The sequence below is a fragment of the Diachasmimorpha longicaudata genome, chromosome 6 (genome assembly GCF_034640455.1).
Source record: "Diachasmimorpha longicaudata isolate KC_UGA_2023 chromosome 6, iyDiaLong2, whole genome shotgun sequence".
Lineage (NCBI taxonomy): Eukaryota > Metazoa > Arthropoda > Insecta > Hymenoptera > Braconidae > Diachasmimorpha > Diachasmimorpha longicaudata.
The window spans coordinates 4,962,413-4,983,789 of record NC_087230.1 but is presented as its reverse complement, the minus strand read 5'-3'; the positions used below and the strand labels follow the sequence as shown (position 1 = coordinate 4,983,789).

At 37.4% G+C, this 21,377-nt stretch overlaps 2 protein-coding genes across 5 annotated transcripts in view; one reads left to right on the top strand and one right to left on the bottom strand.

The window, feature by feature from the left end:
- The window catches only part of LOC135163810 (synapsin), a 71,665-nt gene that overhangs the window by 8,472 nt on the left and 41,816 nt on the right, over positions 1 to 21,377 (bottom strand). The window lies entirely within an intron of this gene.
- LOC135163812 (metalloproteinase inhibitor 3) overlaps positions 9,166 to 21,377 on the top strand; it is a 34,191-nt gene continuing 21,979 nt past the window's right edge. Inside the window, exon 1 of the mRNA XM_064123631.1 lies at positions 9,166 to 9,523. The gene's annotated coding sequence lies outside the window, so the exon portion shown is untranslated. The remainder of the gene's footprint in view (positions 9,524 to 21,377) is intronic.

The following is a 21,377-nucleotide window of genomic DNA, read 5'->3' as shown; positions in this document are numbered from 1 at the left end:
TGAATTTCAGGTTCGATTGCCACTGGGGAATGTGAATGGACAATTGAAATGCAGGTAGTATTTTCTACCCTTCGTCCTTGAGTTTCAAACGAACTAGACATATACCAGGGAAAATAAATTGAGGGTGAAAAGAGAAAGAAAGTGAAGGAGAGTCTGGAGAGGGAGAAATATTTTTGATAAAAATTCTACTGGCATGAGAAAAGAGTGACAAACTGATGCAGAATCTCCACGATTCTCGATAATTGCCCTTCGACGGCACCTTGCGATAAGAATTATAGTAGATAAGCTATATTTTTTATTTATTAGAAGTAATAAAGTCAATAAATTTGTTGACACTTCGTAAAAAGTAATCCTCCGTCCGAAAGCAGGTGTTATTATTTGTTTATAAAGAGGCAATGTTTTAAATGATTTTAATACTTTCCCAAATGTAATGTAGATAATACCGTATGCGGTCGGTAATATACCGACCTGAGGGCAGAGCTACCTTAAGTCTTGATCCACGATTTGCTTAGGCTAAACTAGAACGGAAAATCCAAGACAATGAGTGTCTTTCGTAAAAATGGTATCAGAAATTTAAACCAAAAAAATCGAATCTCATAATTCATACATTAATGGGTCTACTTTCATCCTGACCCATAAGAACAAAGGCCTCTCGAAAATCGCATTATTCATTATTATCCATACCGTTAAGAGCATATAAGCATGACAGTGAAATACATGGTACATTCCATTTTTATGTTTTGATGCTCTGAAAGGCTTTCTAACGTTCGAATAAATGATGGTACTTTTATGAGCGAACGAGACTTTTAAACATGATCATAGATAATGCAGGCGAGAAGAGCATTGAGGATAAAGGAAGAACAAAGGGGGTAAGCCCCTTGTTAAAACTCCTCTCTTCTCCATTATAATGAAGAGAAAAGGGAGAAAGAAAATATCGCATTTCATTTTCTCCATCAATTATTGATGTAATCAAACTGGATGATATTACTAACTCATATTTTACCTCTAGAATTCTCCGAAATGAATATCCAATACCAAATATTGGGGAATGTAATCATAAAAGAATACGAGAAAAGGAAGAAGAGGACTCAAAAGAATAACGTGGATAGAAAAAGGAAAACATCAATATTTTTCTTCTCGATATTGTCATTGGATAAATTATTAAAAAAAGCTCCGAGATTTTGTCAGAATAGTGTTAGACAACTATTAGGAAAAGGGGCGTGAAAATGACCGAAAAATGCCCAACAAAATGTTGATATAATTCTGGTAAAATTTCTCAGAAAATTAAACGTAATTTTTCGCTGGAATTTTTTAATGACCGTAATAATTCACATTTTCCCCCCAGAATTTAGTTGTCACGCTCGAAGACAAATGTGTCCCTCTAATGGCATTCAAACATGGACCATTTATGAGTCGTTATAAATGACTTGAGCCATTTATAAGCTCAACCATCGCCACATCATAACAACAAGATACCAGGACAGGAGGACACATAATAGCATCAGGAGACAAGTGACAGGTAAACGTTTTGATCTCATTGGATTGCCTTCGATTCTCACTCTCGTTACCACCTATCAATACGTCCAATATTATCGAGAGGTACTATCTTGGCTTCTAGAAACTCGTTAGTCTGCCTCGAGTGCGCGCCTACACGAACCACTTTCCGCTAGAGCATAAGCTACTGGAATGATTCTGGCCACTTAAAGCCTGGTTGAAGCTCACTGTCCAACACATCCAACACATCCTCAAGAATGGTATTGACTGGCTCACGACGTTGGGATCCCACGCGCTTTGTTCTAAACTGACATTTTTTTCAACTTCTCTCGTGGCAACAATAGTCGTGACGTTCATCGATCAACTATGAGGACTTAATAAGCTACTTGACGATGATGGGGAGGAATACGTGGAGAGCATCGAGGAGTTGCCGTAATTGGCACGTCTAGGTCCTAGATCAGGGAGATTGCCTGTGATTTGTGGCGAAAGGAGGACTATTATTGAATATCGAGATACTGATGATTTTCATAGACATATATATACACCCAGACAAAGACAGAAACTCAAACTTGAGTTTGGTATGTTACATAGTTCCATAGTCGTCTTGGACTCTCCTTGAATAATTTCAGTGCATACACGAAGAGAAAAGTTCTCTAAAAATTACGTACCTGTTCCGTAATCTGCCGGTCACAACAGTATTCGGTAAAAATTACGGAACAGTTACGCACTTTTTCACGTGAAGTTTCCGGAAAACGTTCACGACGTTGCGTAATTTTTACTGAATAGTGTTTTGACTTCCCTCCGTTTACACGAAGAAAAGCGAATACTAAAAATTACTATAATATAGACTATTTTCTAATTGACCTTCATAGTAATTTCTACCATGTAGTCTATTGTAACTAATAGTTATTGTGCGATGTTTCATCATTAGGAATATCGTAAATGTAACTATCGGCATAATCGAGCCCTTCACCATACTTGATGTAGTGGTAACTACTGAACAAATGATAAAAGTTATCATAGTTATGGGGGCTAGTCGTTGGATTATTTGTCTCATTTCTTGAAGCATTATTTATCATTTACTATGTCATATAGGCTTTATTGCTATGTTGTATAGTAATTATCCCCATTCACCTACGGTAAATTTCACTACCTAACTATCGAGTAGTTTACTGTATATCATGGTAAACGTTACCATGCGAAATGATATTCTTCACACTATCTATCGAATCCATTACCATATAGAGTCTTACCAGTCCTTTGGTGACTGTTACCATAACATATTGTAATCATTACTATAACATACAACTATAGTAATGATTATGAAACCCAGCACGCGCTACCGCTGTGTAATTATAAAAAATTTGAAAATGAAATGAGTTCTGAATCCAAATTAGTTACTTTATACAGCTGGAAACCAATTAGCAATCAGCGCGTCGAAACTGTCGAAATATCGATAGTATCAATGTTGATCCTTTTTATAATAGGACTACGTGTCGTCACGTAGAGGACAGATATTCACATTATAAAATCCACGAAAAGAGGAAAATTCTCGAAGAAAAAATGCTGAAGAATCAATGGTATAAACGGATGAAAACTTCTAATCATATGAAACTTATGAAATATTCTTTTATGCAAAGTAATAAGACTTTTTTTTCTTTTGCCGTCCTGTTAAAATACAAAAGAAATATACCTCGAGCCAAGAATCTTATCTCAGTACACCCAGAAACATAAAAAATGTCGTAACGTTCATGCCGACCGCGTCGTATATCTCTCCAGAAAAACCCCGTAGGCCACAGGGCCATGGCCTTCCATAGCTCTTACTCACCGGTGTCTTGAACTGCTGTGGAAAGTATGATGGGCGTACTCAGTATATATCGCTCCAAGAAAATCGCATGTTCAATTTTTTTTCACTTAAAATTGTCTTTTAGTCTTGAGCTCCCGGGAGATTATAAAAATCAGTCGAGGGAATATTGATGGCTCGTGGAGTTGACGGATAATTACCGGAGATTGACGCGATAAAATTGTCACCCGACAGGAACTATCGGTGTTGCGATCGCTTGAACATCATGTAATGTGGGAGTGTGTAGGAATGTGTAGTTGGGTGATCGTATATTGTAGTGAATGAGTGTTTTATTTGCTGGTCAATTAACTCCGAGAGATTCAATTATCGAGAATTGTTAACAATTGTTGAAAGAGCTCTGATAATCCAACGAATGGCTCGGTTATGAGAAATCATTTTTTTTCGTTCGGGAAATATTGCAGATATTTCACCCTTTGGAACTACGGGGGTTGGGTTTTTGAAGCTTTGCATCAGCGTGTCTATTAACTTATTCGTGCCAATTTCATGGTGGTTTATGGTACAATTTGTAACAGACTATTTGTTGAATATTTCTACAGTCGAAAATGTTCCAAATTCACGACAGAAGAATTTTTCCATTTCATTGTTTCGGTTAAATTAGTTGTTGATTATTTTGTGAATAGCTTCGGCGGAGGGTCAGGCAGATTTATCAATGGAATTTTTGTTTTAAAAAATCGCACGGGAAATGCTACCTGTGAAATCACTGAATTTTTCATGTGTTATTCAGGATATTGCACAGGGCTTTGTTGGTCTCTCTGAACTGAGTTTGGCAATTTTATCAACAAACATTTTTTGTGCGAAGCGGCATTTGTTGGAAAGAAAGGCTTTCGATATTTTCTTGTAAAATTAACAGCTTCAAAAATGTGTCGTTTTCTTTTATTAGATTAGATAACACTTCCGAGATTATAATCAAATAAAGGTCAAGTCAACCCTTCGAATGAAATTTTCGCAGAATATTTGAACATTTTAATGGATTCGCGAACAAATAATACAAAATTCAATAAAAATCCATGAGAATTTTGTTCACGATCCGGTGTTTATTTCCAAATTAAACTAACTATTAAATTTCAATGACTCGAGAGAGTTTCTGATTCCTGAGATGGTTCAAAAATAAAAAAAATTGGCAATGGATTTTAAAGGCACCTGAAACGTACGACGGGAAATTCTCAATTTTTCATGAACCACGAGATTAAACGATAAAATGAACACGACTGCTCAACCATTTCTTTTGTTTTTCAGGATTACGTGTGAAAGATTCCCCACAAAAATCCCGAGCTCCGCCTCTTGCATTTTGACTATCCCTGGAAAGGATTGGTGCAGCTTCCACCGTGATTTACATAACACAGAAGCAGCGGAGTATTCCAACGTTAAACTGAATGGTGAACACTCACTCGTTGCATCGCAACTATAAAACGATCGTATATTCTGGCATCGTGGTTTGATTACTCGAGGAAGCCCTTTCCAATTGCAAAGCCTTCTAGCTGAACTCTGTACCATGAATTTCAAATCAACGTGACACATTGGATTTTTTTGAGAAATAGTAAATCTCAAGGTAAAAAACGCTGTTTGTAGGTTTTTTTAAAGAGACTATAAACTTTGTGGTGAACCTGAATGATGAGAAAATGTGGGACGATTGATAATGTATCGAGTCAGCGTCATGTCTATCCATAAAATATACAAATTGTTTTTTTTATGGATGTGAGGACGAGGAAGAATAAATTTTGTAGCCGATTGTGAAAATGTCACTGGAGTTATGATTTTTCCTCACAATATCGTATTTTTGTTATAGATATTACGTAATAGCCCATCATATTATAAAAAGTCAAGATATTTGTACTCACCGATTTCCTTAGAGAAAATTGCTTACAAATTATTGATCAACAAATCCGCGGAATTTTCCCTGCTCTGGATAATTATTAAAAATCAAGTCAAAACTTTCTCTTGGCCGATGCCCAAATCTCCATAATTTTCAAGCTCCTGTGGTGTTACTACTGAGTATTTCTCTCTGCACGGGCCAAAGGGCTTTTACCAAAAAGTTTACAACCCCTGCTTGATATTTTTACCGGGGCATCATCACTTCCTCATCAACTTCGTTTTGTATCAAAACATTTTCATCCACAAATATCATCACGAGAAATATATCCGAACCACTGTAGAAGTTTCAATCCATTTGGAATGCAGATCCAATTGCGGTATATCTCAATTCTCTGGGGATATATGTATTATGTCGTGTTTCGTGTCAGCAGCCATTCAGGTTGATTTCTGGTTGGAATTATAGTGAACCCAACCCAGTACCCAGGTCTGCTGATGATGCGCGTGAGTATGCCACAATCACCAGCCCACCCCGTTCCCATCGCCTACCCCAGGCTTCGTTTCACGTGATGAAACCAAAAAGGGGGAAAGAGGTATTATGCATTCAACCACAGGAACGGGAGCCACATCGTTTGGTTGGTGGCTCTTCAGGTTTCTCAATGGAGAAATCCATCGAAGAATGGGAAGTACGTGTTTGGGACAAATTCGTTTCATTTGGTTTTCAAAGAACGGAGAGAGAATTATGGGGGAAAGTGCAGTGGAATGATGTTGGGCGTGGGTGGGCATGTGAAAAGAGGGTAAGTGGGTGATTCAATGGAACTTCACCTGGGAAATACTACCTCCTTCGGGTGATTATGGATGAGAAAGACCAGGTTTTTCGAGAACAAAACTCAACGTCGGTTGTGGATTTTTTTAAAAAACAGGAATAACTATTCCTGTTACATTTAAATTCTTAAAATAATATATTATAATTGAATTTCGTATTTTTAAAAATCCAGTTTAATATTTTTTGAAGGATCATTGCTAAATTAATATGAAACTCTTTTTGTCGGAAAAAAATGGGGGAAATAACGTGGTACCCAACAGTCAAGAGTCAATCATTTTTTTTCTATAAAAAAATCTTGGGTAAATAAAGATAAATGTTTGCAAATTTATCAGATATATCGGGGGGATACATGCAATTGTGTGTGGTGTGGTCAAACATTCAATCCACATGTTAAAAAAACCAAGACAAAAGCTAAAATCGGAATTTATCTCAGGAAGAGATAAAAAAATCATCGAAAATATCAAAGTTGAAAGGGAGGTTTGGAATCTCAGAAGAGCAAATACGAGGATCTTCCGAGCACATATACAGTCATGTGCAATAGAGTTCAGACATACACATGCATCCAGTGAAGTACACAGGCAAGTATCAGAGGTTAGTTGAACCACTCCAGAAACACAAGCGGGGCCAATGACCAGGAATCAATACAAAGAGTCAATAATTAGCACTTATTTCATTGCGAAACGACTTGTTCGGCGTCTAAAAGACTTGCAGAAACTCCCCTTTTGTTATTTCACCGCCATTTCTTCTGTGTGCTGTGTAACTTTTTTTTATCCAATATGGCGATATCAACACGTATTGGGCATTCACTAGCGCCACCCCGACCGCAAAGGAACGGGGTATTGACCTTTGTCAATGTGCCCTTTTCCCTATCAGATTCAATATTTCATTATAAATTCAGTTTTCATAATCTTTCTGATTAAAAAAAGTTCTGCAAAACTCGTACATTATCGACGTTAGAAAGCAGACTGATATAAAACCGAAAAATTCCTAAACTGACATTTTACTTTTATGGATTCCCTCGCATTCCGGAATTGGAGAAAAGGAGACAGCTAACAATCTGACAGGAGAAGTGACCGATAATCTTTCAAATGAGTTTAAAGTCCCATTCGCGGATTTCCAAACTCAATTAAAACGCGACTTTTCTAATTACTCAGATACGTGTTGAGATAAATCTATAAATTTTTATAATGAGATTCCAATAAAAGTTGCTGCACTGTCTTACACTCTCGACGTAAAATTTCTTTATTGACTTAGAAAAAATCTCGGCTTCTCAAAAATTCGCAATTAAATAGACAACGAGAAGATGAATGCTAATTATTTAGAAAATTATTCAGTAATAATATTTTGCTCGAACTTATTTCATAATTTCCAAGTAAAGTTAGAGAATCGAAGAATTGAACGATTCCAATGCCTCCATGGGGAAGCAAAAATAATATTATTGGGAGAAAGTAATATTGTTTCCTGATCACCGGGTGAATTAATGTCGGAATCATGTTGCCATAACAGAGGTGTGCAAAATTATCCACATGTAGGTCACGTATCTGACTCTGTTACATGATTGGTGTATATTTGTGGGGAGAGTCATTACGGAGCTGATAGAACATGCATTAGGTATTGCTCTTTGATGTCGTGGGCAGGCGTCGATAATGGGCTCGAGCCATTTATGAAATTATAATTGTTTTACGACCAATACAATCGGTGAACGATCAGATGTATGAAAGGTTAAATAACTGTAGTTAAAATTTCCGGTGGGCTTCCGGGATATTTCTATCGTGATAAAATAATCAAGGGGGTAATGGCCCACCGTTATTGATTTATTCAAAGGAAATTGTTACTGAGCATCAGGGAAAGGTGACTGGTATTTCAACAACTATAGGAAATAAATAACTTTCACTATTTAATTAAATGTCACAATCTTTATTCCGATTTAGTGGGCGCCTTACCCCCCAAGAATAATAATGTCCACAAAAGATCATGAAAACCAACTGAATTTAGGGTGTTATGAAGCATTGGACGTGTTGTTATAATCACGAAACCCAAAATATTCGAAATGATACCTCACTGAGTCCTGAATTCCATCAGATGTTTTTGATAATAACATATCTTTTGTGGATTTGGGAAATGGGCCATTGAGGGGCAGTTTTCACTCATGAGAGGTCCTGCATATCCGGGTGTACGCCATGAACTACCTGCCAAAGGTTCCCCGCGGGGGCGATGTCGGGATTTTCTGAAAAGTGGTGCCTCCAGAGGGTTCGTGGGTTTGTTCGAAAATCATAACCTGAAGGGTTGTTTTCATATACAAATTACACTGCAGAAGTCTGTCCTGCAGTTAAAGCCGCCATGAGGATGATTAATCAACATCTACGTTCTCTTTCCTCCTTGGGGATCCAATCAACGGTCACAGCCGAAGGGTCACGTAATTCCTGATCAGACTTTGTAGTCCCAGGGGGGTACTTACAGAGACTTTACTTGATAATTAACTTTTTATGCATAACTATTTACTAATACCGGTGATAGTTGATGCGAATGTCGTTTCTGTTGGAGAGAACCAACGAAAAAAGATCAGTAAAATCATTGAACCGTTAATGGATTTGGTGGCTGAACCCTAAATGAACCCCCTGATTAAACCCTGGATGGGATCGCGTCCGTTATCTCTTGAAGGCACCATAATCGGGGAAAAATATGTGCAATGATATGAAAGCTCTTCCTACCCTTCCTCTTTCATCCCCTCTCGCAATGCAAATTTGCCGTTTCTTGTTCGTCCAGAGTATCATACATCACGTGTGACGCAGTGACCGGTTAACATCGCTCCACATACCGGTTTTCAATATCTCCCTATAAAGCCGCCTATAATTCCCATTACTCGGTTCTCAAGTTCCTGGGACACGTGGGTGTTGTGGACCTTCGGGCTTCTGATCACCGGTGCGGACGCGTGGCGCTTACTCGAACAGCTCCGTGAAAGGGAGACGGTGCGATACCGTGCGGTAACCGGTGGTGAGAGATAAGACGTCCGGTTGAACAAGGAGGCTGTCATCTTTAGTCCCACGGGAGGAGAAGTGAAAGAACGATAATAAGATATCGTGTGTGGCTCTTGTTCAGCAGACGAGAGTGTGTGGCCCCCCTGAGTCTGTATAACCCGGTGAGGGAAGTAACAGCCGGAGCAGTGTTCATCTCTGATGCCGCTGGCCATTGCTTTTCGAAGCTCGTGCGCGAACGGTTATACTTTTTGTATTACGTTCCGGCGGTCGTTAAAACAAGTTGAAGAGTTGATAAAAAATCGGAAAATTTTACTTGTTCATTGATCGGTGGCAAACAATAATTCATGGATTACGTTTAATTTTTTGAAACATTTCTGAAAATTGTTGCCGATTTTTGGGTGTGAATTTATTAGTTTATTTTGGAAGTTGATTTGCGGACTGTTGATGGACTATTCAAGATAAGTGGGTATTGAAGTTGAGATTGAAGATTTTCTGAACCGCCTGGGAAACGACTGACACAAAGGTTGAGGGAGAGATCTTTTAGAATTGAAGGTACTATTTTTTAAATTTGACTGACTTTTTTATTGTTTTTGGGTCCTACCGCACTTCATATTGAGCAGTAAATGTGGTTAAAGTATTCAAAGGTTTTTGTCCAACAGTATTTGAGTGTTGATTAAGTCGCCAAAAATTTTGGAAGGTCGATTGATCCCAAATACACCCGATTCATGGATAATTTATAGGGCTCATTTGACAAGCCTTAATTTTTATTAATGCACTTCTCCAGCTCCCGTTTGTATTTTATCTTTTGGTTTTCCGTTTCTGTTTCGTAAGAAAATGTATTTCGTATTTCATTCCTCTTGCCTTTATGAACCCATAATAGTTCTATGATCCAACGATCATGTAATACTATGGGGATGCTGTTTTGATACGGAATTCTCCGATGATCTTGGATGGCAATTTGTCGCTTTAACAGCTTTTCACCGAATGATTTTTATTACGTACGTGACACAGTTTTGCTCGAGAGCTACTACACCCAGTTCTCCGACAATTTTTACTTCAACTTTCATAATTATTATAATGCCGTTGACATGAGTAGATTTTTCTCTCGACAAGTGTTTGTAGTGATGTAATTTCATGTTTACTGCCTCACTTAATTATCATTGGGGTAATGAGGCACTTTAGATGTGGAACATCAATGAAATTCTAGGAATTTGATGAGATGGATATTGAATTTCTTCTTTTGCCAAGCGTATTAACTCATCAATCGGATTCCTGCGGTAAAGGGAAGAGTTCAAAGTGTGGAATCTGAGGTATTTGTTGAGTAGCCTTGTATATTAGAGGCAGACAACTGTTTAATGAACTAAGAGCACTTTATTCTCGATTCTGATGCACGTAGAGGAAAATTAAAGGAAAATTAATTCCATACGATGGGTGTAGCTGACATAATATATAATATTATATGTAATATATGATATGCCAGTGTATACATATAATAATTTCATTTTCCAAAATTTTTTTTTATGTCAGTATTTAATCCTGTAATTGGCTTCGGGCTGTTGGGTCGTTTTTTAAACAAAAATCAAATGAACTGAAACAAAATAGAATGAAATGTTTTTCTACAAACTTCAGTAAACCTATCCATGTCATCCAATACCAATTAATTTAATTGCAATAAAGCATTTCTCCGGGTGTGCGAGGAACTCTCGAAAATTCGCGAAGTAGTTTATGCTTGTTATTATCATCGTTCTCATTAGTTCCAGTGGAACATTGTGGATATTGTTGGCGATGGGGCTCCCCACCAACTGCACTTTCTCGCACACTCTCACCACCGGATGTTTAGTACCGCAGATGCCTTATCTCTAGATATATCTCTGAGTGGATTAATCCGATGATTATAGAATTAGATTCAACTTCTGTGAATCTGATAATGAGCGGAGAATTTATCTATGCTGTTTACCTCACGTTGAATTCATTTCCCTGCTTCTTTATTTCGAAAATAAAAATTTCGACATTGTTATGGTTCTACTAATTTCTAATTACTTCATTAATTAAACAGATACGGTGGGTTTATACAGGAGAAGTTTTGCAAGTAGTAAGAAATGAAAATTTATTGGATTTCATTAAATACTGTGAGCTGAGTGGCATCAAGGATGGAATTTTTTAAATTCAATTCTTTTGAAATATATTTGAGGGGAGCGAAGTCTTGAAACTTTGAAATGAGTTTGTTGATTAGTTTGTGGATGCCATGGAATGGAAGGGGTTTAGGGAAATTTATTAAGAGATTTCTTGCAGCGAAATTCATCGACAACGAAAGAGATCTTTTGATGGGGTTCGTTAAAGCTAGTAGTCACAGATATTCATAAAATAATTTATATGAAAGTGGAAAATACAGTGGATTTGAAGCCTCACGAATGGACTTTAATTTTCATTACATTATATTATATTATATTATGTGAAAAGCATTTTAACTATGTAAATACAGATCAGCAAAAAAAATTATTTTTCATTTTCTATAGTACCCCATTGGGCCCTAAATTAAACTTTCAATACATTCGATTCTCTGTGTTGATTGAACACACTTTTCCTCTAGGCCCCCGTTTCGCCCCATGTCCCATTTTACCCGGAGCTCTCCTATGTTACGAGTAGTCGAATATATCCTGATGCAAAAAGCAATTCTCGAAAAGTATCTTATATGAATTTTCTCCCCATTTTCATTTCCCTCGATAAAAAAACCCTAGAGAACTCTTTGATCTGCGAAAAATTCCAGAAAACGTTTCCATGTTTATGAACGTAATATCCGCAAAATCCCGTAGTTACTCAGTCAAGCTTACAGAGTAGAGTTGAATTTACATAGTTCATATTTGTGAAATAATTTCCTCCCACAAAGCGACTGAGCAAACGGGTATTCCATATAGGAGACTAGACGTATAAACCTTCTCTACTTCACCACCGAAAATATACGTCGGTGCGCAATAAACTTTCCCCAAGATTTTCACTGGGATGTCTCGCCGCTTTTCATACCTATATGTACATAACGGCAAAACGCGAACAGGAGGGCTGAGCGGGGGGTCTTGTCGTTTTGCCTCGTCTACGAGGGCTTTCCAAGAATCCACGTGAAACTCGAGTGAAAATTATTTGGCAGAAGTGGCTTGTGTGCTGCACTCAAATAAGCTCGAGAATCACGAACCTCGGATTTTTTGGTGGCATTTCAGAGAAATCACGTAGACCAGTGGAAGAAACCACAACAGTATTTATTGTGTATAAACGTCCGTTCACCTCAAGCATGTTGAACAATGATTCCAAATTTATTTTCAAAAAATTTGAGATTGAGCCGAGGGCATGAGGACAGTAAATGTTTAAGTAGCTGTATCCGTATTGCCGAAGAAACAGATGCAGCATTATCGAAACATCCAAATTCGAGAATCGATTATTTTTTGATCGATTTAAATAAAAATAAATAAACCATGAAATTCGATAAAAAACCATGAAATTCGATTAATCAAAAGTATCGATGTTCCTAGCTTCAACCTGATGTTACGTGCTCGAACATCGATTGTCTGACACTTATCATTATGTTGTGAATCTCTCCAAGAGAATTGTGCATATTAAACAAAGCATTACATCTAATTGTGACTGACACCCTCTCAACTGAGGTTACCAACCAGCGGACGTAATGATCGATCTGACCCGAGAGAAGGACGCACGTCCCTCCCCCCTCGTGCACAACATCCGGTGCCTCAATTAGAGGCATAAGAACTATCGACATCACTCAATTATTATGGAATAGTCTTCATTACATATTCCCATTCCGTTGAAAAAAACTGGTGCGTCAAGATTTGTGTTTCAAAATTCAAATTTAGTGTCTTGAACTAAGATCCAAAAACATGCGTTCCAGAGGGTCTGGAGGCTTTACTGGAGCATATCTTATTTCAAACTTATAAGGTCTCCGTTTTTTGAATCCTTTGTTAATTCTGCGTTTGCATAAACTTTTAAAAAGACTCACAAACTGTGAAAAAAACTCTTGGAAATGGGTCATTTGAAATAACAATATTCTGGAAATAATTGAAACTATTTCTCTACTTTATTATTTAACTCAAATAATTGTGCTTGGAAGACATCCGCTCTGTACCGATTCCTTAGAGGAACTAACTACATTTACAAAGGGAAACAACACCCTGGACCTTTTAGTCACATGCTCTCAAAGAGTCCTATTCATCCCACTTTTTCTACGTACGTAAAATCAAACCTAAACACCATACCTCACACTTCTCACAATTCCAGTCCATAAAAATGATTTTTCAATTTAAAGTATAAACACTCAGAAGAGAATGAGATTGATTTTTGCTTTCTATTTATTTATTTCACGAAAAATTCAACAAAAACCATGAAAATCATCGCACCACACCGAACTTTCCCGGACCCAGAAAAATGAGGAGAAAAACTATTGAATAAAATTATTAAATAAAAACTATAGGCTAAATGGTATTGAGTCCCATTAAACAATTTTTTTTAGATTTGATGAATGTAATAGTTCCCTTTAGAAGTAAAAATGTCTTATCTTCAGACATTCAAAATTTCAGGCATCACAAAGTAAGCCGGACATTTTTGTTTCTGATGTTCTAAATTCAGACGTCACGTAGACCCTAATTTTTATACACCAACTGCATCTAAAATTCAAAAACCTCGGAGACAAATGCCAAGGGTTTAAAAATGAGTTACGACTCTCCGGGAATTTACGCTCGTCTTCACCGCTTTTCTTCTCTTCTGTATTTGCACTGGCTCTCTTGGCCTTTTATATTCGCTGTTTACAAATGCAAACGAGTGTTTTTATCCGTAAACACCTGAAACCTGATGATAATTTCCCATTCGCTGAACTTTCCTTTCCCAACCAATAAATTGATGAGCTCTCGATTTTTATTTTCTCTACTGTCGAAGATCTTACGTATTAATGTCAGTGTCATCTCGTGTACTCGGCAGCGTCATGGAATCCGCGTATAATATTACGTTTACGTGATATTACCGTTGGTTAATGCCCATGTGGAAAAGCACTCTATGGCGCCAGACTCAGAGAGAGAGCGAGAGTCTGAAGAGTAAAGTGTAGATACAACCGTTCGCCCTTCTCTCTCTTACTTTCTTGTTTCCTCTCGGTACATAATACTGATTTTTTTAATCCTGAATAAATGTATACGTTATTTCATTTGAAATGGTGTACGTGACTTGCTGCGGGAAAATTTCAGGATTGGGAATTTTAATCATCTTAAGTTGATGGAAATTAAATTGCTGGAAAAATAATTTATGCAGATTGGAGAGATTGTTGGGGAAGTTTTAGCCGCAAAATGTTCGGTGGTGAACCATTTTACCTCAATATTTACCAAGATCTTTGATAATTCATATCGAGTACCGCCTGCAGCGTTTACTCACAAAATTCTGTTTTTTCTGGATAAATTATCGGCGCATCAATTACGAATATCTCTTTTACAGTCGAAGCTGTCGCTCAAAAACACGACTCAGAGGTGAGTCAATGTCTAATGTTAAACTACTTTGCTACTGAAATGCAATTACATAAAAAAATATGTTCGATTCTTGTCAGATTTTCCACAGAACATTTTCACCAACATTCAGCCTTTCAACCCAGTCGTCTCAAAAACTGTTAAAAAGTCTGTTGGATTTTTCATGAAATAAATAAATAGAAGCAAAAATCAATCTTATTCTCTTCTTAGTGTTTATACTTTAAATTGAAAAAACATTTTTATGGACTGGAATTCTGAGAAGTGTGAGGTATGATGTTTAGGTTTGATTTTAAGTATGTAGACAAAGTGGAATGAATAGGACTCTTTGAGAGCATGTGACTAAAAGGTCCAGGGTGTTGTTTCCCTTTGTAAATCTAGTTAGTTCCTCTAAGGAATCGGTACTGAGCGGATGTGCCTTCCAAGCACAATTATTCGAGTTACGTAATAAAGTAGAGAAATAGTTTCAATTATTTCCAGAACTATTATGTCAAATAACCCATTTCCAATAAAGTCCAATCAAAATCCGATCTAAAACACTTAATTTTTCGATTAGATTTTTTCCTGTCTGTTACGCGGATTTTTAATTGAATTTTATTTATTGTGAATACCCAGTTTCAATTAAAAATAGAGCGACTTCAAGATGATGGACCCAGCCGGTTTGTCAGGCGGAGGTCAATGAGACCAATTACAATTTACCGATTTTCCTCAAGTTGATTACCTTCCACGACTAATGGCTTTCTCGTTATCGTCACTCTCAACGTAGTCCCGAAAACTTTCTGGCAAACCCAAAGACTCACTCAGGCTAATCCGTTGAATCTATCTCCGTGTCGGTGGCTGGTTGCTCACACATACACGTACACCGCAGTGACATTCAACGAACTTTTTGACGATTCAACAGCACGAATTAAAGGTAGTACGTGCTGAACATTTCGTGCCAAATTCCATTCCAACGATTCCAGCGTTGGTCAACCGTAAATTTGTTACGCTCCAATTTCCTTCACGTCTTGATCATTTTGGTTCTCTATGGTTACGTATTATTTTCGTCTCATCGGCGTCATTGCGACGAAGTTCAAGGCTATGGATTTACGCTTCAGGAGAAAATAGTGATGATTAATTCAGTCGTCGTGCGGATTGATTTGCTAACAAATGATTGATTGGGATTCATTCGAACGGGAGCCAAACACATGATCCGATGATGTAATGATCAGTTTTGATGATGAAAACATAGAAACGTTCGAAAGGAGCTGTTTTGCCAAAGATGTTTAATAATTTCTTTGGAGTCGGAATAACGAAACTGTTGACAACTCTAGTAATTAAATTTTGACTTTGGCCAAAATGATCATAACATGAAATAAAGGTTTCATTCTATCCTGGATCTGGACGAACAAGACGGTTTCAAGAGTGAATTGGGATTCCAGGACCACATATGACTCATGTTCGATCAATACAGGATTCAACGATGGAGTTAAGATTGCTTCCACGCTTTCCCAGGCTTCATCAGGATGAGCATTTCCCACCTGGGCCTAAAGTGATCGCCGTAGTCGAAATGGTGCCAATCAATTATCAATGATCTGTGATCACATCAATTCAATATCTGCGATTCTTTGCAGGGAAAGAACTTTTAGGTCGAAATTAGACCTCCAGGAGGCGAAAGAAGGGACGAAGGTTAGTTTTACTCCAAAAGAAAACCTCCCAAGTCTCGTTTTTCCAACAAAACTTCACCTAAAACGTGTTTGGTTGTCATTTTATCCCGGGCTTCGCCCTCGGGAGGTTTTCGGGTTTCACCCGAAATTTTTATCCGTGTTTTAATGATACTGAGAATCTACTAATAATCAACGGGACTCCGTAAATTTTTCTTAAAGAGTACGAGAATAATAAACTCGCCCCATTAACTGGAGTGATTTATTTACCGAACGACCAATATAAATTTATTCATTTTACGTCTCACGATATCAGACCACAATTTTTAGTGATTCGAATGACGTTTATTCCCCAAGGCCGAGGTCGATTCGATCGTGAAATGAAGCAGGGGAAGGACTTAAAATAGGTCTAGTAGCGGAGATAGAAAAATAAATAACTGAGTCTGTGCCAAAATAATTTCAGCAACGGGTGTAAATAATTCATGGAGTTTTCATCGCACCGTTCAATGGTTTATTTCTTATTTTGAGTGAATATGAGAGCTTCGAAGCACGAGAGACGGAGATTACGAAATTGCCGAAGCGGATGCTGGGTCTGTTGAGCCTGAGGATCCTCTGTGGTTTCTCCCGTTACGTAATGCTTTAACGTTTGTGGAAGCGCCAGGAATTCCTCGGGTGCTCGAAATTTTTAACCAAATTTCTTTGTCACACGAGAGGGTACGTGTTAATCGAGTATTTTATGCATATCCTGGCTGTCACTAGACTCAGTTCAATTAAAAAGAGCATTTTTTTGTAATTTAATCTTCAGCAACGAACTCTTCTTATTATTTTATGCTCAGCCAACGGAATTGTTAAACATTCTTTACTAAAAAAAATTCAGTCCTTTGTGGACAGTCTCCGAATTATTTTTCCTGAATCGCACTCTTATTGTCACTGTAATAACAAATCGTGATGGCGATCATCGTCAGAACTTTGCCCACAGAATTTTATGAACTACAAAAAATTTCAATTGACACTTTCCCGTAAACCCATTCGTAGCCGAGTTATCAGCGAAATAATTCGTATGAATTTTTCGGAGTTATCTTCCGCTCTTCATCACTTTGCTCCAGAAGTGTAGAGAAAATAAACATGAGAGAATGCGAATAACGAGGTTCTTTAGAAGATGCAGTTACAGCAGTTGGTATTAAAATTTATAACCACAGAGCGGTTGTGTTGCGTCGAGCTCGCGGCATCTATAAACCGCATCTGTAATAAACTGTAATAAACCATGGAAAATGTATATTTCGTTATGTACCGCTTTTAATCATCCGTCATTGCAATTCAAATGTTTATTGCAATTTTATTTTTTATTCGGATAATTTCTCCGATTTTCCTGCGGCATTGTTTTATGATAAATATCTTGAAGGATTTATGATCATAAAATAATGGAAATTGCCTGAGAATTTAAATTTCCGGGATCAATGCTAATTAAAGGTTTTTTTATGGTTTTTTCCTCGTGGCTTTAACTGTCGTGTTTGAAAAATATCGAGTAGTGATTCAATTTATAAAATCGAAGAGATATTTCCATGAATTTCGATACATTTTGTGATCGTCAGTAATTGAGATTTTTTATAGTCTACTCGTGGCTTTAAAAGTCACGATAAGGAAAGTTCATAAATCTTTATTGGAGTTTATAAAATTCTCTGCCTTAAAGGTAGTCCGCTGTGTCATCGTGGAATCGATGTCTATTAAGATAATTTCGTAATGAGAGAAAAAAAAATAAATCCCAATATGCTTATCTCGTCATCCCATCAGCGCCATGGGAATGAGTGAGCGCAAGTCAGCCATTTTTTTGCACATTAAAATCTATAAAAAAATTTCCCTGGCGTTTTGCGTTGAATCTCTTCATTCTGCGGATGTCAGGAAAATGAGTTGCGATACCCAGGGAGTTCACTATGTTGTACGCTCCTGATGTTGTTTTGAATGCCTCGATTCCACAATAACATCTTTAGTTTCTTCAATGGATCGGGCAATGTGGTGAAATAGTTCGTAATAGTTAGTTATAGATTGGTTAGTGATGACCGGAGTAGAGTTATTTTGCATGAAGAGAAAAATTCTTAAAAAATTACGTGCCTGCTCCGTATCTGCCAGTCAAAACAGTAAAAATTACGGAAGAGTTACGCATTTTTTCACTGAACGTTCCATACGTTTTCTGGAACGTTCTGGACTTTTTTCTGAAAGTTCAGTGAAAAAGGACTTTGAATGTTCCGTAATTTGTACCGAATATTGTTTTGATTCGTAGATTATGGAACGTGTGGAGATGCCAATTAATTTTTCATCTGCAAATTGACTGTTCCCAATTTTTGAGAAATTTTCTATTCCTCTCATCTTTTCCCTTATTATTTTCAAATAAATGTCGTATTAGATTTATAACGATGCGCTAGTAGAAATCTTCGAAGAACTCTAACACTTCATATGATCACTGGTAATCCAGAGTGTTTTATGATCTCCGCGTGGATGTTGAGACTCGTTTTTATTCATTGATTCACGGCAATGAAATGGAGAAATAAACAGATATTTGTGAGAATAAAAAAAAACGAAGGCGTTTTAATGCCAGTGTCTCGAAGACGAGTAAATTCTTGAGAATACACCCTCGCCGACGTTGTTAAATTCCGGGGGAATTTATTTACATGTGTATATTAGGTGTATGTCTCGAGGTCGTGAATCAAACCCCGTTCGCATTCCACAATTTGATCCACCCACGTATTTTTACGTTCCATACGATCTAGCTGGAGATACGACCGTACACCATAACTTCCACAGATGAGTCAGCAATGAACTATTTCATTCACGAAACCCAACGCGATTCGCGGCAGTGAAATGAATGAAAATTTTGTTGAATGTGCGTATTTCAATGCCGCTATATATCGCTGACTGCTCACTACTTACGAATACTTTGATAGTTTAATTAATGAAAAATTGAATAGTCGCAAATTCATTCATTTTTTTTACTTCAGAATTTACTACTAAATTTACGTTTTTTTGTGTTATGACCAGTCATAATGAATTTGTATTTGTGTATCATTTTACATCTTATACACGAGCCTCCCCCTCACCCCCTCCCAATGACCGACAGAAATTGCTATTCTTTTAAGAGTCAAATTTAAGACAAATATTAAGGTCTTGAAAGTGTTGTAGTTTGATAGAAATATTTGATAGATTTTATTTAGAAAAACTGGAGACACGAGGTGCTGATTAGTATTGATTTATTCTAATATTGAGTCTCCAAACTTGAGGAGATGTCGCACCTTGAGAGGTAGACTTAGGACTACTAATAGGGGAGAGTCCCTTTAGGGTACATGAACCTTGAAAAATGGTATAAAAGAGGAAATTGAGAAGTGGAGTTTTTTTACGGGTCTGTCTGAGGATTGGAAACAGTCGTCAAGTGAGGAAAATGCGGACTTTATTTAGAATGGGGAGTCCGTTTAAAGCCTCAGACGGTTTTATATGTATTTGGTAAATTAAAGGTATTTCATAAATGAGACATAAGGAAATTATGAGGCAGTACAGTAAAATTAAGTTTTGATTTTCTAATTTCATTAACTCTAATCGCAGTTCGTAATGTACTGTACTCAGCTGATTGATCAGTACCTCAATAAAAATCATTTTTCCCATCATCCACATCCCCCATTCTTCAAAATAAAATCAGATCATCCATCTCTCGTGTCCACCTTTTAACCGCCCCTGTAATTTCCCTCTGACCCATTTCCAGAGTTAAATTCAATAAAAAAATTAAATTCCTGAAATTGAGTTTTGTTCCCCTCGCCCCATCCATCAGGAACACTCAACCAAAACTGAATCACTGATAAAAAAATGTACCGAAGCAAAATACCACATGAAAGAATTCATCCGCCATTGTAATTAATTTTTCCACAGACTCCTATCCAAATAAACGCATTTCATAACAAAAACGAAAAATATCCCGGGAATGTCAATACAACTCTGTCAACTCTCGTGTTTACCTTCGCGTCATGACCGTGAATAAAAAAAAAAATCCCCGAAACTTTTTCCCCCACGAAAAATAGTCGATACCGAAGTATTGTCCAACAAACCATGCGAAATGGTAATGGAAGAGAGAGATGAGGTCACCACGCAAAATCTGCAGTGTGCGCCAATCCGAAAATTCGTGTTACCGGTCATACAAACGCATCAAGAGAGTCGCCCACACGTTGCAACGCACAATTCGCCCGAGTATGATTTCACCTCTCGGCGATAGCTGTCGGACACCGTAGGTGGATCATAACCCCGGGCCTCTGTTCCTGTTTTAGAAACGAAATATCGATTTTTCCCCCGGGCGAGTTAACCGTAACGGCGTTACGGCTTCAATAGTTCTCCCTCCGTCCTACCACCGCCCACCCCACCCCACCCATCCACATGGCGACTTTTTCCGTCGTTCACAGACACGCTCAAAGGTGTATCTAAACCCGTCAGACTTTAATTAAGACCTCCCAGAGTGTGAGGATATTTTCATTCATTTTTTAATCGTGTAATCGCTGAATTAAATGGAATCAGAGGATCAAGTTGAATTGATTGGATTCTTGAATGAATCGAGGCAATTGTAGGATCACCGGAGGGAGCTGTGTCAACAGATGAATTTTAATGGATTTTTTTGAATTAGAGAGTGTTAGATCGCCGACTTTTGGAGGTGACGAATGGTTTTGGAATTAATTGTGTCGGGTTTACGTTGGAAATATTTTAATAAATCGAATTACGACTCTTAAGGTCGTTCACAGGAAAATTATTTCCTGAATCAATTGGCGGTTCCAAGAAGTAATAATGCAGATCTATTAACTTGCATATTTCCAGTTTGATCATATCAGAAAAAGTTTATAAAAGCACTCCCGGGTGGTATGCGACCTTCCTCGCATGATGGAAATCATAATTCCCTCGATTAATAACACTTGACAAGAAACTTAAAAAATTCAATCTGATTTCCACGACAAATTGGATCGTCAGGCATGGGGAGTTCTATTAAAGAATAAACATTTCTATTATTCAGAGATGGAAGAATCTTTTCAATTATATCAAAATATGTGTATTGGTTGATAACTAAAAATATTGGATTTAGTCAAATAATATGAGGGTACCATCGAAACGAAACCAATATGAACACGGAACTCTAGATGAAATACCGTGAAATAGTCGTGAGTTTAAACAAGTCGTTACCTCGTTTCGATCCCGAAATTTTGAAAAAATTAGCTCATGATTTATTGATATTCT